The following is a 17,087-nucleotide window of genomic DNA, read 5'->3' on the forward strand; positions in this document are numbered from 1 at the left end:
GAGACCTCTTTCCTTGGCCTGCAGGTGGCTGCCTTCTCCCTGTGTCCTCACATGGTCTTCCATTTGTGTGTATCTCCGTCCTAATCTCTTCTTATGAGGACACCAGGCATATTGCATTAGGGCCCATCCTAATAACCTCATTTTAATTTGATCACTTCTGTAAGACGCGATCTCCCCCTGATGCCACAGTCACGGCTGCTGGAGGTTAGAGCTTTGGCACATAAACCCAGGGCGATGCAACGCGACCCATAGCAGAAGGACCATGTGCGATGCGGTGGGTTCTCTGCTTGCTCCTTCTGTGCCATTTGGCCCCTTGCATTCTAGCATCCTGGCCTGGGCTAGGTTTACCCCTCACAGGAATGGGTACCCCGTTTGAGCAGTGCCTGACCCCAGCTGAAGACTGTCCTGAACCCCACCAGCAGCATCAGCATTGTTCCATTGCTTTCGGCCAGCGGTGCATCTCAGGAGGTTTCAGGGCTCAGAGCAGAGCCCAGAGGACCAGGCGCACTTCCTGTGCGGGGGGACGTATGGGAGAAGCCGGGGCACCCTCATTCCAACAGGCTTGTGTCGGTAGGCGATTCACAGTGAGAAGACCGGGCACATGTGATCTGGAGCGTTTACCAAACACCTCTCCGCTTTCAGAGCCCTGGTACCCTACATTCACCGTGTGGCCAGTGGCTCTGACGGTCAGCATGTATGTGGCCCCACTGCGTACCAGGCACTGTGCCTTGCCCAGGACACGGGCGTGAGGCTCACGGCTTTGCCTGCATCTGTCACTCACTCACCCAGTGTTCACAGCTGTCTGGAGGAGAGGAGCTAGTGTGGGAGCAGAGACAGCTCAGCCGAGAGCCTGGTTCATGCCAGGAGCTGAGGCCTGGGCCCTGGTGGTGGAGGGGGAAGATTGGGACAAGGAGAGAGATGGTGAGAGAGGCCATGGCAGTGAGGGGAGGGTGGGGACAGGTGGCTGTCTTCCCCACACCAGCCCTTCCCTGGGGCTCACAGCGCCCATTTCTGTCCAGGGGAGACACTTTGGTGGCTCCTATGTCCTTTTGAAAGAATAGGAGGAGACCTTGGCGACGTCGTTGCCATCTGGCAGCTACGATGAGCTCAGGTCCTCTCGCTCCGTTTCATTTTCTCAGTCTCCTGGTTCCTACTGTAGGGAATAATATTTAGAAATCAGAACCTGCACTGGGGCTCCTAGAGGGGTGGGATGGGGGTGTGGGGTGAGGGAGAGATGGAGGTGAGGGTGGTGGGCGGGGGTGAAGTCATGGCTTCCAGGTCTTACCAGCGGACAGACCAGAAACAGGCTTCCTCTTAAAGGGCCAGTGTAGATGAGTTCCTAGTGACGGTTCCTAATCAAATTCAGAATTACTTAACCCCCTTTCCTGCTCTGAGACCCTGGTTTTCAGGACCGGAATGATAGAATTCGTATTTCTTATAATTGCTTGTTTACTTATAACACGCACACATCAGTCTCAAAAGGACAATACCACTGACCGGTCCACAGCACCACCCACGGTGTCCTGACCGAAAACTGTTCAAGATTTTTCTTCTCTTTTTTTTGCAGTTTCTTTTTCCTGGGATACAGCCCATTATGGATATAAGGTCAAATCATTAGTTTGTGCTAATCCTGGAGGCTGAGGACACCCAGGGAGGTCCAGAAGCTGGTCCTGCCGCCAGGGAGGAGGAGTGGGCAGGACAGAGGAGGGCTGCTAAGGGGACAGGCCTGCAGGGGTAGGGCCACCACGGGAATTGCACAATGAAAAGAGATTCAAGGAAGCCTGAGAAATGTCTGGAACTAAAACCCATGATTTGTAAATCCAAATCCACTTATTAGCTGAGTTACAGGAGACCGACGTTTCTGGGTTCTGCCTTAACGTCAGCGAGGACCAAGTGAGGGAGGAACTTGAAAGGCAGAGCAAAGGCACCGCCAAGAGGAGAGCAGAGGAAAAGGACACTTGAGGACAGACTTAGCAGCCCCCCATGCAAATACCAGGGGAAAAAAGAACAGAGAATAGAAAAAAAGTCTTTGAACTAATGATGTCTCCAAGCCTGCAGAGTGAGAGGGCTCGCGAGGTCCTAGACAGGACTGGTGTGGAGATACACACGGCCAGGCAGAGTCTGATCACATTCCTTAAAGGAGAGAAACAGTGTAGAGGGAAAAGCGTCAGCTTGGCCTGGGCTTTTCATTTGCTGCTGTGAGAGCTGGGAGATGATGGACTGAAGTCTACAAAGTGCTCAGAGGAAAGGGCTCTGGCTGGCCGCCTTCACCCAGTGAATAGTAACAACCTACGGCAATAACAGCTGGTGTCCAGGCACTGCCCAAAGTCTTTACCATATGAGTTTGTTTCATTTGTCACCTCTCAGTGACGAGAGCGGCATTAGGACCATTTCCACTCTAGAAAGGTTAAGTAACTTATCCGCAGTCACACAGCTGGAACCTGGAGTCTGGCTTAGGATGGGTCTGTGCTCTTCACCCCTCCCTTTCTGCCTGTTCAGATAGAATTCATGGGTCACAGAGGAAGAAAGAGGTTTCCAGATTGGCAAGGGTCAAGCAAATGCATACCCCAGAAACTCACCTGAGCAAAAGACCACTGACTTAGGACAGAGCCCCCCATGGAGGAGATGGGGAGTAAGCGTCTGTCTGCTGTGCTGTGAGACTAAAGGAGTCCAAGCCATGGGGACCGGGGAACAAAGAGACTGGAGACAGTCGTCCCAGGATTGACTCTGGAGCCACAGCTGCAGGAGCTGGTTTCATCTGTCCTCCAGAGGGGCCAGGCACCAGGCATGGTGGGAGAAGGGGATCCCAGAGGGAGCACGCATGCCCTGGGTGTTTTGATTTCATGTTGTAATGCAGAACCAGGAGTCTGGTCTAGAGGTGGAAGAGGGAAGGTGACCCCTGGTGGGGAGAGAGATCCCAGGACCACTCTCAGATGTCACAACGGGGAGAATGGGGGTGGGTGCATAGCAGCCAAATGGAGGAAAAGGGAGCCCCCAGCAAGGAAGACATGATGGCCATGAAGGAACACGGGAGGAGTAAAAGCAGACCGCCGGGAACGTGCACGCGCTGGGTTCTCCGTTAAAAGACAGAGACCACCAATTTGGGTTAAAAAAAAAATAAAGGCAGTATGTGTTTTAAGAAGCATGCTTAAATGCAAGTGATAAAGAATGCTTGAAAGTAAAGGGACGTGGAAGAGAGGCCAGGAAATGCAGACAAAACGGGAAAGGAGGGTTCCTTTTAGCACAGAGAAGGCGAAACTGAAGATTAAAAACATCAAATGGGCAGAAAGACATTTTGAAGAATTAAAAGAGTAATTTATGAGTCAGATAAAACAATAAATCTGTGTAAAACGCTAACCAACTTAGCAGCTAACGATATAAAGCCAAGTTATTTAAAAAGACAAGAATGTAATAAATGCAGAATTCCAATGTACCATTTTCAGAATCAGACTAATCTAGTAGATGATAAATAAATAAACCCGGTTTTAGAGAAATGGCATCACACAATCAGCAAACTCAATTTAACAGATGTATACAAAATATTTCATACTTGAGAGATTATACATTCCTTCAAAGACCCTTTGAACATTATAAAAATTGACATTGTCCTTAGCTTCAAAGAAAACGTTAAGAAAAATTTAAAAGGTTGAGAATTTCTCTAGCCATATTCTAGAAAAATACATAAAATTGTAACACTCTGCCCCCCCCCCCCCAAAAATAGCACCCTATTACCACTTGGAAAATAAGAAACATTCTCTTAAATTATTCTTTGTCCTTAAGAATAGATTTAGCTGCATGGCAGAGAACCAACAGAATTGTGGATTAGCACAATGGAAGTTCATTTCGAACATAAAGGTCTGGGCTGGGTGGTGGTCAGGCAGCAGGATGCTCTCCAAGAGCCCAGGCTCCATGGTCTTCCTGCTCCACAGTCCCAGGAGTGCCCTCATCCACAAGGTCCCCCTCAATTGCCATCATCATTTCTGCTCACATTCCATTGGCCAGAACCCAGTCACATGGTCATGCCTAGCTCAAGGAATGCTGGGAGTTGTAGTTTTTATCTTGGGTGGGACTGTGCCCACTAAAAACGGAGGGCTCTGTTACGGTAGAAAAAGAGAAGAATGGCTTTTGGAAGACAGCTAGTGATGTAATACAGAATTATACACCTGAAATCTATGTAATTTTACTAACAATTGTCACCCCAATAAATTTAAAAAAAAGAAAAAGAAGACAGTTAGACTGTACTACCTCCTTGGCACAGAAAACAAATGAACACAAATCAGAAACTAACCTGACAGCAGTGAAAAGGAAAACTCCTCGATGGGACACAACGAAAGCTGGTACCCAGGGAAAATGTAAAGCCTCAGGTACATTCATTATTGAAGAGTGAAGACTGAAAATAAAGGAATTAATTTATCACATTAAGAAAGTATCTTAAAAAGATAAGAATAAAGTACTAGAGAAAAGAGATGATAAAGGACAAACAAACCCAAAGCGTAGAAAGTATTAATAAGCTCGAGTGGTTCTTTCAGAAGGTCAACGAGATAAATCTCTTAGAAACCTGATGGAGAAATAAAGAGAATACAAGAGACATGATTGGAAATGAGAAGAGAGACATAACTAAATCACTGAAAGATAATGTAGAATAATTTTTAAAGAAAACTTCATATATAACTCTATGGTGGTAAAATTAAAGACCTAGAAAGAAAAGAGATGGCTTCCTGGAAAAATATAAATATATATAATATATAAATTACAAAACTTACCCTAGAAGAAGTAGGTAATTTGAACAGACAGACCACGTGCCATAGAGCAGATGGGGCCCTGACTGTCAAGGGCTTGGGGGTGGAGTGTGGGGTGACCGCTCCTGGGGGTGGGGGTCCTTCGGGGTTGATGAAATGCTCTGGAATTAGATAGTGGTGATGATTGTACAACTCTGTGAATATACTAAAACCCAGTGAATTGTATATTTTAAAATGGTTAATATGGTGAGTTTTATGTTGTGAATTTTATTTCAATTTTTTTAAAAAGGCAGAGAGAAGGCTCATTGGAAGGAGCGCCCAGAGACGAAGCGAGAGCCAGTGAGTGCCATCCAGGTGGGAGTACTGGTGGATCATCTAGGGCTGAGAGCATTACCGACTATGGGAGTGGATCTGGCGCACGCCCAGAGCTGCTCCTCCGTTCTTGGTGGGCAGGAGGGAGGGGGTTCTTCGTCACTCTTCTCCGGGCTTATCCATCTGCCCGTGTGCTCCCAGTAGACTTGTGAGCTCCATGGGGAAGGGAACGGTGCCTGGAACTCAGGCCTTAGTGGAGAGGCTTGCGAATCGCTGTTGCTCACCCAACAATGAATGAATGAATGAACGAGAAATACCATGAAAGCTGGGAGTGGGTCTTTGGTCTGGATAGTGTAGAAGTCCCACAGACTCATCAAGGCAGTGCCTGGGGAGTGGCGGCTGTGGCTGAGGGTGCTCCGGGGTGCGGGCCACACTCTCGTGTCCCGCCTGGGAAGGAACTGGGAGCAGGGTCAGAGGGCAGATCTCATTCCTGGGGGAGGGGACAGCATGATTCTGGACCAAGTGTCTCCTGAGCTCTCCCTGCTGTTGGTTATTGCACTAGGCACAGGGGGGAGAGAGAGAGACCAGGTGTGGGGCTGGGGGCTTCTTGGCCCCACCCAGCTAAGGCTGGGGATTTGGCCTTGAGCATGGGAACTTCAGGAAAGAAGGTGAAAATGGGTGTCAGAATTGAGGGGTGGAGGCTGAGGGGAGGGAGAGTCACCCCCAGAAATGGGTGAGGGGCTAAACAAGACCAGTATTTCAGAGGCTGCAGCGGAAGGAATGGCACCCATGTCAGGGGTGGTCATCTCTGCCTGGTTTGTGGCACAATCGAGAATCCTAGGCTCTTTGTTGGAAATGACCTCGAGAACCTTCTGTTTAAGCAGACTCTCCTCTCCAAAGTGTCTAGTAGCTGGTCTTACCGTCTTTGCTTTGATGCCTTCAGGGGCGGGAACGTCACCCTCTTACAAGGAAGCCACCACTGTCTGGATGTTTCTCATTGTGAGAAAGTGCTTCCATAAAGGACTCATTTCTCATTAAAGTGTCCACCTGGTGTTGCTCTCTGAGGCTACACAGGCCAAATCCTGTCTCTTCCCCATGACAACCCTCCCAGGCAGCTACCGTGGACTCTCGACTCTCCTGTCTGCTCAATGTCCAGCTGCCCTCCTCCCACGTGGACAGCGCCCAGGAGAGGAGAGAAGCAATTGGGACCCATCTCCATGTTCCACCAGGCATTAAACCAGAAACCACTTTCAAATGATTTTATGACAGTCATTTTTTTCCCTTCCATTTTCGTATACAAATCTAATCTTTTGAGAACCTACTCCCTTCTAACTCACATATTATGGGCTTTCATCAATAATAATATACGATCAATTACTCAAATGTAATTGATTAGCTGAGAGAACCATGTTTTCCCCTCTTAGTTTGTGTCTGATTGGCCATAAAGCATGTGCCATGCAATGGTGGCCTTGCCCCTTGGCTGTGGACTATCTTTACCTTTTAGCCGAGATTAAATTTATATACAATTTTCTAATGCTAGCTTAAGAAAAATCCAAAAGGGTACTTTATATCCCAACTCTACAGATGACACCATCCCAGGGCGTGATAAGCAGCTTGTGAGGTGGGTGAGTGGCCCAAATTGCCCTCTGAGTGGGCTCTGTATTCGTTCATCTTTATTTGGCCACACAGATAATTTTTTTGTCATCAGAAAGTTGAGTTCCATAAATCCAGTATCGCCCAATTCAATAAAGGGAACCGGAGCCGGTTTTAGCCGGTTTACATCTCTCTCAGTTGAAACAAAACCGTGACGTTTTACCAAGATGGCAGTGCCTCCAGACGGCCCCCCCAGGGCTGGGAACACGACCAGCCCCAGTGTGATGAGAGGCCAGGCTCCAAGCACCAGCCTGGGCTCCACCTCTCTCCACAACCGCCCTGCTTTCCAACCAGCCCAGTAGGTGACGGGGAACTGTGCCCCCGGCCACGTGGTTGGCTCATGATGCACAGAATGGTGGTGTGGAGGGTGGAGCTCACACAGCTGGTGCTTACCATGGCCTCTTCCTTCCTGGGGTGGGGGGCAGGGAATCTGGGAGAAAGATGGAAGGTAGACCACAGAAGCCGGGACTCAGGGGGTGTCTGTGGGCCGCTGTGCTTGCTACCAGGTCCAGACTCCTGAAGAACAGTTGCTAGATTAGGGGTGCTTTGAAACCCTGACCCGCCCTTCAAGGCCCAGCGGAGATTCTGAGTCCTCCACGCAGCCTTCACCATCACCCTGGTCAAAATTAATCCCGCCTCCCCACTGGTTCCAAAGGATGGAGCTGACACCCATTGTCTTTGATGACTTGTGGGGGCGGTGCCAGCTCTGTCACTGCCCCTTCTCTGTTCCCACCATAGTCAGGGGCCAGGAGGCAGTGGCTTCAGTGGAAAGAGACTTTCTTACTCTTTGCTCTGCTCTCACTTCTTATCCCCCCGTGTTTGGGTTCTGCCTCATTGCAAGCAGCGAGTTAACCTGTTCATGCTTTGCAGGTACAGGGTCCTGCTGTGGGTTGGATTGTGTCCCTCTAAAAGCTATAGTGACGTCCGAGCCCCACATGCCTGTGATTGTGACCTATAGGGTCTTTGTAGATGTAGTCAAGTTGAGGGGAGGTCTCGCTCAAGTAGTAGGGCCCTGATCCAACGACTGGTGTCCTTAGAAGGACAAGACCCAGGCACACAGCGAGAAGGCCACGTGAGGACAGAAGCAGAGACTGAAGCTGTGCAGAGTCTACACGCCAAGGAAGTCACCGGAAGCCAAGGGTTGCCAACATGGCCGGAAGTGGAGGACGTATGGAGGACGCTTCCCTGGAACAACCAGAGGGCTGTGGCCCTGCCCACACCTGGATTTCGGACTCTTGGTGTCCAGGACTGTGAGAGAATGAATTTCTGTTGTTTTAAGGCCCTCTGTTTGTGGTTATCTGTTACAGACACCACAGGAACTACTCAGACAGACCCCTGCCAAATAACGGCCATCCTCAAACGCTTCTGCTGACCTGGACGGTTTGAGGGGAAATAGATTTCGGACTTATTTCTAGGAGCTAAGGAGCATGGCATTTCTCCCCCCGGCGGTGGTCATCCTGTGAGAGAAGCAGAGGAAGAAAACCCCTCCGGACCCTGAGCCCGCCCGCGTGCCCCAGGTGCAGTGGGACATGCATAATTTGTTTGCTTTGCAATTCTCTCCCCTCAGTGGAGACAAATTGATTTGTACGTGGAAATGGGCTGTCACTGGGGGGGCGGCTGCCTCGTTAGAGGGCAAGATCTCGCTGGGGCTAAGGAAGGGCTGTTTCTGGCACAGCCGGGTGGTGGGGGGTGTGAGGATGAGCCTGGAAACCCTCAGGTTTGTGCCTTGTTGAGGCCCTTGCTGGGCCCATGTTTGCTGGGCATCTCCACTCAACCTGCAGGGACAAGACAGAAACGGTGGCCTTCCTGGGCTGCGGCCTCCTGAAAATCAGACACTAGGGGAGGTGTTAAAAGGAGGTGCCATGACTGCTTCGACAGGAGAGGGTCCGGGCATTGTTTAGCAAATAAAAATGACTTAAAAAACCCCACACTCAGTGAGCAGCAGTGAACGGCTGCACGGTGCTCAGCTCCTCGCGGGGGTGCCGGGCTCGCCCCAGCCCAGGCTGCACGTCGTCCTCTGGCCAAACGCAGTCTCTGGGGTGCAGCTGGGTGCACACATGTGGAGACGCTAAATGCAGGGGAAATGCCTTTTCATCAGTTCTGTGGGAAGATAACAGAGCACGACTGGGCCACATGAAAAGGCAGGTAGGTGCTTACACGTCCATGCCAAAGTGTCACTGGCCCTTGTCTCTGAATGGGCATCAGATGTTTATTTTGTGTCTCTCGACTTCCAGTGTTTTTCCAAGTCTCTCTGGTGAACATTTTTTCTAGTTCAGATCAAGGCAGATGATTGAGGAAGTCTGCTCAGAGTGAATGTGTGGAATGTCAGGTTGCTTCTGAGCCAGAGGACCTGCGCTGAGGACGGCTGGGGGAAGCTGAGGGAGGCTTTCCCTCCCGCTGGCTCAGTTGTCAAACACGTGACATTGGATTGGGTGGGAGGTGGCTTCCCGCCAAACATTGGGACAGTGTCTGTCTCCAGCAAAGCCGGAGACCCATGGCTGGTCTCAGGCTTTCTCGGAAGCAACATGACTTGGGACAGAGTTCAGGCTCGAGCGAGACTTCGGTTCACACCCCAGCGCCCCTTCCCTCTGGGGTCACCTGGAGAAGGTGTTCTGAATCTCAGGTTCTTCATCCATCAAATCGGCATCATTTCCACTCAAACAGCACATAGTAGGTCCTCAGAAACTGGCAATGGTGGTAAACTATTAATGTGCTGGGCACTCAGGAGCTTTGCAGCCAACGTGTGTCAGGTTCCGCCTCAAGCCATGTGCAGCCAAGGAAGAAACAGGTCACCCTCGGGCGGCCCTTGGTAACATTTACTGTTCTTTTAATACAAGTTTATAGTTGAGATCCAGTTGCCCACTAAGAATTTATTCATGAGGTGTTTTTAAAAATATTCTATTCCATATCCCAAAATGTCCGAGAGCTTACAGATGTACCACCATGAAGCAGGATAGAATTAATAAATGAGGGGATCTGGGAAAATACTGGAGCCCCTGAACACGAGAACAGGGTGCAGTGGAAATTCAAGCCTGGACTTCAAACCAAAGATGGAAATACACTCATCACATGGCCACAGTGTCCACGAGACAGAAAAATGCCAATTATTCAGAGGAGCGACAGGGCAACCTCGTACTGGGGCCTGAGAAAGTTGGTAAAAGGGAAAATGGGGGACTACTGCATCTAGCAAATGTTTCCTGAGGACCTACTGTGCACAGGTGTTGGGGAGGCAGCGCCCAGCCCCTCCATCGGGGTTGGTGGGTGGGAGGGGCTCGTGACCCATGTGCCGTTCAGCTCATGTACTTGATTCTCACCCTAACAACAGCCCTCCCTGGCAGTCCACGTGCACCCACATGCAGACCTTCTTCCAGCCCAGCTCTTGCACAGGTCTGGCCCTGGGCAGGCTCCCTTGGATCCGTAGTGAGTGACCCAGGGCAGGAAGGAACCAGACTGCTAGGTGTGGCCTGTCCGGCTTGGCCAGCGAGGCTGTCCCCAGTGAGTGACGGCAGAGAAGTTGTGCCCCAGAATCCAGGGTCAGCCCATGTTGCCGTAATTAATACATAAGATAAACAGAGCCTGGGGGCACAGATCAAATTCTCCAGGCCAGGGTCAGAGGGCTGCTCTTCAGGTGTGAGAAAAGGTTTAGGGAGCAGCAGGGTCAAATGTGTGCAGCCAGACAGGCTGGCCACGGCTGGCTACTGGCCTCTTCCAGGCGGCCAGCTCCCTGGCGGTACCTGGGGGGAGGGGAGCAGTCAGAGTGGACTCATTACTTGGAAAGGCTGAGGACCTCGTCTGGGCTGCCCAAGCAGATCAGCTTCAGCCCCCCCACCTGGCCCCGGGCCCTGCTGCTCCTCACCCCATCGGCTCCAGCCCCACCGTGGTTCCAGGGAGAGGGAGGGCCGACCGCCAGATGGAGGGGCTGGGCGGTGGGGTAGGAGCTGAGGCACCACGTCCCCAACAGGCTGCCCCCCGACCTCTGAGCCGGGAGCGCACTACCTCACAGGGCCCTCTGTCATGTGGGGTCTCAGCTCCCGCTCCCCGCACAAGAACGCAGGACATGGTGAGGCCAAAAAGGAACACCCACAGAGCCACAGATAGGGAGGTCACACCACTATAGTCTCGCTGGTGGCTGGGTTGGAGACACAGGAAGCAGGAGCCACACAATCCGCAACCCTGCCAACCAACCAACCCCTTGTTAACTGCAATCCGCCATCCACTTCTCTGACAACCAACCAACAACCAACACCCTAGCTCAGCCACGGCAGTTATATTAGTGGCTAATGGCTAACTGGTTACAGCTGATGGCCATCTATTACTTGAGCCAGCACCTTTCCACGTGAGGCCGAGAGCCTGGAAACTGCTCTCTGGGACTCTGTTCTCAGACCCTCTGTGACAACCCTGGCATTTTACCAACTTGTCCCTTTGAGGAAGCCCTTTCCCACATGTGGTCAGAGCCTCAGGCCTCTGCTGTGACTGGGCAGGGCTGGGCTGGGGGTACATGGCCCCCCACTGAGGGCCTTGGTCAAGCCACTTAGCCTTGGGGTCCTGCTTTCTGGTCTGTGATGATGAGGAGCTATGCAGCCCGTGTTTCTGGGGCAGGTGGTAGGGACTCCCCACCTTGTTGGGGGACATGATCCCAGCCAAGAGGACGTTGGCTGCGCCAGCTCATTCCCCCAGCCAAGGGCTAGCCAGCACCAATGTCTCCCTTCCCTCTCCCCCTTCCGTGGGGAACTAATACAAGATGCAGTGCACTTTCCTGTCATTCCTCATGTGCTTCCTTTTTCCTAGGGCACGTTTCTAATGAGCTCCTATGCATCCTTCAAAGCCCCCACCTAAATAACACCACCTCTGGCCAGGCTTCCTGTGTTGAATTGATGGCTATGTCCTTATTGGGCACAGCTCGTATGTAGCACGTTTCATGGTGCTGTGGCCAGTTTTGTACGTGTGGGGTGTGCTCCCCCTACTAGTTCACACGCAAGACTAGAGGGTGGAAAAAATGTGTTCTCGTGTCTGCTTGCTTCCTGGGTCAGGCCCACTGCTCCCTGAGTGCTGGGCAAGCCCTGCCTGAAGTGACCGATTGATCAAAGGAACCTGTCCCCCCACGTGGACACTCCCCGCGTGGGCTTGCTCTGGGTAATAATCGTTTATAGAGCGGAGACTTATGGGGACTTGGAGGAAATTTACTGATGATTCAGTGATCGGCACAGACTTGCACCTGCCACGGACACACAGCGCTGGGGGGTTCTTTGGTAACAGGAGTTCTGACTGGAGGGTGGGTGGGGACCGGGGCCGAGGAGGAAGCCTGCCATGTGCAGGGAGGCGGAGGAGCGCCGGGCAGAGGCCGGGGCAGCCGCAGGGCCCACGGCCTCTTTGCTGGTGCGATGCAGGGTCAGACCTGGTTCCTTTCTCTACATGAGGGGCTTGGTCCAGGGGTGCCCTGATGTCCTCCGGACGCTGTGACTCTAATGTGGTGGAAAGTTGCTTCCAGAAGAGGCTGGGAACACCCACCCTGGCAGCTGCTCCACCAGGAAGGACCTTGTGCCCGTGGGGGAGGGCAGGGCTCTGCATGTGCCACCATGATTCACTCATACACACACACGCTCGCACATGCACGCACACACATGCACACAGAAGCCACAGCAGGATCGCAGCAAATGAAGCTAGCCAGGTAGGAGGTCTGTGAATCCACACCAGAGAGGAACCCTGCCCATTGGGGCCATGCTCGCACTGCTTGGCAACCTGGCCGGCTGGAGGCAGCCCTGGGCAGGAGTCAGGTGGCATGGACCCAAGATGGGGAAACTGAGGCACGGGGAGTCAGAAATGCAGCCAAGTTCCCCTGAGGGTAAGAGGCAGCGCTCGGTCTGCCTGCCCGCTGCTTTTCCTGCACCTGCCAAAAAGCAGTCAGTTTTAGGCTTCTCACTGCATCAGGCGTATAAGCACTTCACCCTGCTGGATCCCACAACCACATCCTAGGGCCGTCCTCAGCCCGACTCCCTCCCACCTGCTGCTGAGAAAACCGGAGACCATTATAGATCTTTAATGTGGGGTTTTCTAAATAAGGACACCTGGCCCAGAGGGTCCCTGGTGGGGAGGGGAGCGAGGGGAGACAGTTTCATTACAAAGATTACGATCAAAAGGGCCTCGAGGCTCTCACCTTACTGCATATCACGTGTGAGCACCTTAGCAGAGTGTAACATGTCAGTTATTGCTTCCTGACGCCACCTGACCTACAGTGAGCCCTATGTTCTGGTGCTTCGGGATGGTTTGGGGACACAGAGCGGAAGGTTCTGGCCTGGATTCTCATAGCATGCATTTCTCTCGGGAAATGTGGTCTCAGCCTGAGTTCCCAAGGGTCACCCCACATGGCTGCTGGGGTTGGCATTAACCCTTCTGATCTCCAGGGGTCCCCTTGCTCCCCAGTCTAAAATCTAACCCTGCCAGGATCGCCACCCTGAGCACCGGCTTTAGGCCATGCCATCCTCCCAAATCAGCCTCCTGAGCCCTCTGTGTGTCTCTGGAACCTCCTCAGCGCCCAGGCTATCCTTCCTCCTCCAGGGACTCAGGGGCAGGCACACTTGGGAGGGCAGAACAACCAGAGCTCAGACCCCAGCGTCTCCACTTCCCCACGGCTAGATGACCAGGGACAGATGCTAAAGCACTCTGGCCTTGCTCACTCCTTCCTTCATTCATTCAACAAATATTTACAGCTCATCTGTGCGTGTCAGACCTCGTGCTGGGCCCTGGGCCTGGTGAACAAGCCGTAGACCTGTCCTGATGGCTCTGGTCCATTTGCCTAATTTTGCACCAATAGAGTCTTTTTCCAAAATACGCAGATATAACTCACATACCGTAAAATTCACCCACTTAACATGTGCAATTCAATGGCTTTTAGTGTACTCAGAATAATCCAACCACAATCAGTCAACCTTAGGACACTTTAGTCATCCCTGGAAGAAACCCCGTCCCCATCAGCAGTCATTCCCCATCCTGCACCATCCCCTGCCAGCCCTAACCTACTTCCTGTCTGTGATGTGCCTGTTCTGGACCTTTCATACAAGTGGAATCACACACCCTGTGGCCTTCGGTGTCCGGCTTCTTCACTGGCGTCATGTTTTCAGGTTCATCCAGGTTGGAACGTGTGTCGGTGCTTCGTTCCTTTTCATGGCTGCATAATACTCCACTGTGTGGCTGGACCACATTTTGTTTGTCTTTCATCTGTTGATGGACACTTGGGTTGTGTCCACTCCTTGGCTGGTATGGATAACGTTGCTACGAACATTTTTTGTTCATGACATGTTTTCAGTTTTCTGGGGAATATATGTAGACGTGAAGATGCTGGGAACAAGTTTTGAGTTACCATTGGCATAAAATTTTCTGGTATCTGGTAGGGAAAAACTCTCTCCGTTGGTGTTATTCATGAGTGCCTTGGCTATTCTTGGATGTTTGCTTTTCCATAAACATTGTAGAATCAGTTTATTAAGTTTCACACACACACACACATACACACACACACACGCTAACTTGGCTGGAATTGCAGTGAAGCTAAAGATTGACTTGGGGAGAACTGACATCTTTAAATTCACAAGTCTTTGTCTCCATGAATATTTGTATATTTCTCTATTTATTCAGGTCTTTTGAAATGTTCGTCAGTAATATTTAATAACTTTCTCCACAGACACCTTTCCTACCTTTTTAAAAATTTGTTGCTAGATATTCTATAGTTGCTGTCACAAAAATTTGATGTTCTGACTTTGTTGCTGGCTTACTGAGTTTTAAAACGCACATTGACCTAATGTTAAATGATTATGAACAACTTTACATGGATATATTTGAAAAATGAGAAGGAATACATTTTTCCCCCAGAAAAATATGTTACCAAATTTTATTTAAAGGGACGTAGAAAACCTACAGCCATGAAAATTTGAGTCTTCCCAGGCCATTTAGAGGTGAGTTTTAACACATCTTCAAGTAGCAGACAATCTCTACCTCATTCAAACTTTCAGAGAAGAAAAAATAAAAGCTTCTGCTTCATTTGAGGGGCTGGTACATCCTGACATCCACAGTTTGTACAAGAACACACAAACGCAGGCCAAATTTATCCATACATATATAAAATCTCACATGAAGAATTAGCAAATTCAGTCCAGCAGATAATTAAAACAAAATCCATTACAAGAAATGCAATATTTATTCTAGAAATAGAAATGTAAATTTGTTTCAGCAAAAATTCGATCCATGCCTTATGTAAAAATTCTAGATGGATCAAAAATCTTCACATGGAAAACAAAAACTGTTGGAAGAAAATACAGGAGGTTAGCAAAGAGCCTCAGGGTAGGAAAATTCTGAGTCAAGATACAAAGGGAATAACTCATAAAGGAAAGAGCGATAGATTTGATTATGTCAAAATATAAACTGAGTAGGACAGAAGACACCAAAACGAAGACAACAACTAAGCGACAGGCAGAAGAAGACATCTGTAGCATATCCGTCAGCAGAAGATTACCATCCAGAGTATCCGAGTTACTGTTAGGACTCAATGAGGAAAAAGGCCAACAACTCAGTAAAAAAAAGGGACAAAAGATATAAGAAGAGGAGATCTGAAAGCCCAATAAGCATGTAAACAGACAGATGTCCAGGCACCATCTGGGCTGGCTCTTCCTTCGGTCCCAGTCTCCGTCTAGGACTTCACCCTGAGAGGCTGGGGCACGCACGCTGGGGCACAGAGAGACGCTTGTGGCGGCTTCGCTCATCCTGGGCACAGCCCACACGCTGGTCACATGGAATGGATAAATAAAATGGAGGTGTGTTTGTACGATGGATCTTGAAACATGATGCAATCCTACAGGTTTTCACAAACGCCTGTATCGGCAAATTCGAAAGGTGAGCTGCAGGAGAGACAACAGCCAGAATCGTCGCGGCCGTGGGGCATGGAGGGAGCAGGATGGGCAGGAGACACGTCACCCTTATCTGTGGTTTTCTTTCCTTTATTTCAATAAGGGTAAATAACAATGATAAACTGGGAACATTTGTGGATTCTGGGAGTTGGGAACATGGGTGGAATTTTTCCTCTGTGCTGTTTTATGTTTAAAAAATTGTTTTGAAAGAGATACAGGAGGACAAAGGACACCAGGGCCGAGAGCAGCAGAGGGGAAGGGAGGACGGGGTGAGAAGCTGGGCCGCAGGCGCCGGGGTTTCCCTCGCCCTCCAGGAGCCATGGCTCAGCCTGGCCACTCTCCGCCCGGCAGGTGGCTCCGTGCGGTTCCTGGTATTGATTGGAGAGCCACTCTCTGGCCACAAGCTCCTCGGGTGGTATCTGCAGCAGCAGCTTGGATCATGAGAACTGCCGTGCCTGGTGGAAGCCGGGCAGCGCATTCAGAGAACACGGTAGAAGAGGGTTTAGGCCAGGAGCTGAAAACCCCACTCATGCCCAGCTGCAGCTCAGAGTGACTGGGTGGCCTCAGTCAGGTCACACTCACCCTTTCTCACCCACATGCTGACAAGGAGGGTCTGGTTGATCTCGAAGGACAATTCTGAGGCACTGGGTGTCCACATCACCACATGCATCACTGGGAAGCCAAGGAAAACCTGCTGAGAGGGAGCATCTGCTTGGGGTCTTGAGGGCTGTGTAGGAGTTTACAAGATGGAGGAAAGAAGGGCACTCTAGTCAGAGGGAATAGCATAGACAAAGGTGCAGAGGCAAGCCCAGGAGGTTGCAGCTCCCCTCGAAGGACCCACCGCCATCCCACCTGTGACTCTGGCACCTGTGACTTCCAGTGAGAACAAAACTGCCAGGAAACCTCACTTGGGGCTATACGTGCAGCCCTGGGTTTAACCATCCCCCCACCCTGAAGAGTGGGGAGACACTCAGGAGGGTGCAACCCTTCCAAACCCTTCAGGTACCAACACGAGAAAATAAAAAAGCAATCCACTTCACAGAGATATACGGCCACTGCCAATGACAGCAAAACAAATGCTGCCTTCTTTCTCCATTATCATTCTGGACCAAATCAATATCAAAACAACCAAAGTCTAGACGCATAAATGTCAAACTATTTAACAAGAAGCAGTTAGTGCAGAAAAAAACACTTAAATGGCAATTGAGGGGGTCTGATGCGCCTTAAAGTAGCTTACGAGGATTTATGGGAGATAAAAACAGTTTAACTAAAGCCTGGAGCCCAGCCCCTGGCGGGCGGCCGGCACGGGGACATCGGGGCTTTCTCTTCCCTGTCAGGCTGCTGAGAGGGCTGCTTGTCCAAGGAGAGGGAGCCCTTATGTTTCTGGCTCATTTCCGCCTCATCCAGGCTGCAGGTTGCATTGTATGAATAATTATATATGCGATATACCATAACCGACATGGGCTGCAGCCCTGTAACCACAGCTGTG

Source organism: Rhinolophus sinicus, chromosome 1 (genome assembly GCF_057876585.1).
Source record: "Rhinolophus sinicus isolate RSI-liver-muscle chromosome 1, RSI-T2T, whole genome shotgun sequence".
Taxonomy (NCBI): Eukaryota; Metazoa; Chordata; class Mammalia; order Chiroptera; family Rhinolophidae; genus Rhinolophus; species Rhinolophus sinicus.